Source organism: Primulina huaijiensis, unplaced genomic scaffold, assembly GCF_012295235.1.
Source record: "Primulina huaijiensis isolate GDHJ02 unplaced genomic scaffold, ASM1229523v2 C13185986, whole genome shotgun sequence".
Taxonomy (NCBI): domain Eukaryota; kingdom Viridiplantae; phylum Streptophyta; class Magnoliopsida; order Lamiales; family Gesneriaceae; genus Primulina; species Primulina huaijiensis.
The window spans coordinates 1-886 of record NW_027341982.1 but is presented as its reverse complement, the minus strand read 5'-3'; the positions used below and the strand labels follow the sequence as shown (position 1 = coordinate 886).

Here is an 886-nt window from a genome sequence, read left to right as displayed (position 1 = left end):
GCTTTTGACAAAAATGACAACTTGATTGAAGTCCAATGCATCGAGTAGATCATTCAGCTTCCGGTTTTTCTCCAGCTCACTTAATTTGATGTAGTGCTGCCATAGTGGATATTAGATGTGTGAACTGTGGCACAAAATGAGCAAGACATTTAACAATTTCAATATCAAACCTGCACAAGACCATGGAGGGTCAACTTGGCCTCATCGTCCACATAGATTTCCATCGGCTGAAAGGAAGAAATGTCACAGTAAAGCATATTAGGAGAGCTCATGTGAAATTAATGGTATCCACTATGAAATGAATGATGGATGAACACGGCCGGAATTGAGGTTGATGTCCATCTGAATTTTCTTCTTCCAGCTACTTTACCTCCAAGACCAACTCGTGTCACCACTGCCGATCAAAATAACTACGCTAACTGATTACATAAATAAATTAAATTCCCTTCCCAGCCCATACTTCCATAACAATTCTCTCCTCAACAGAGAAAAAAAGACTTCTGATGAACTTGACCGACCAATTTAGGGGGGGGAAAAGCACTCCCTAAAATGAACAAAAGTACTCTAGGACTAGACCCCTATGATCATGTTCCCTGAAGCTTCCTAAATTTAACCATCTCATGTCTCAGTTTGACAGACACGAGTGAAATAGCAAGCGTAGATCGCTTCAACCACAGCATTAATGACCAAAGATCTCCTGCATAAGGCTGGAATGATGGAAACAAGGTAGACTTCGATATTCAAATAGGACTGGCCACGGGACATTACATCTTGCATGAATTTCTTGCAAACTGGTCGAATCTCTTTGCTGAGTGTGGCTGAGAACATCATAACTTGTTTGTCATGAGGTGTCATCTTAAAGATCTCCTGAACATCTCTCCTCATA

At 40.9% G+C, this 886-nt stretch overlaps 1 long non-coding RNA gene across 1 annotated transcript; it reads right to left on the bottom strand.

Moving 5' to 3' along the window:
• Positions 1-886, bottom strand: LOC140965447 (uncharacterized). Its single transcript, XR_012173082.1, has 3 exons — positions 769-886; positions 171-227; positions 1-96 (listed from the first exon to the last, which is right to left on the bottom strand). It is a non-coding gene; the product is annotated as an uncharacterized lncRNA (long non-coding RNA).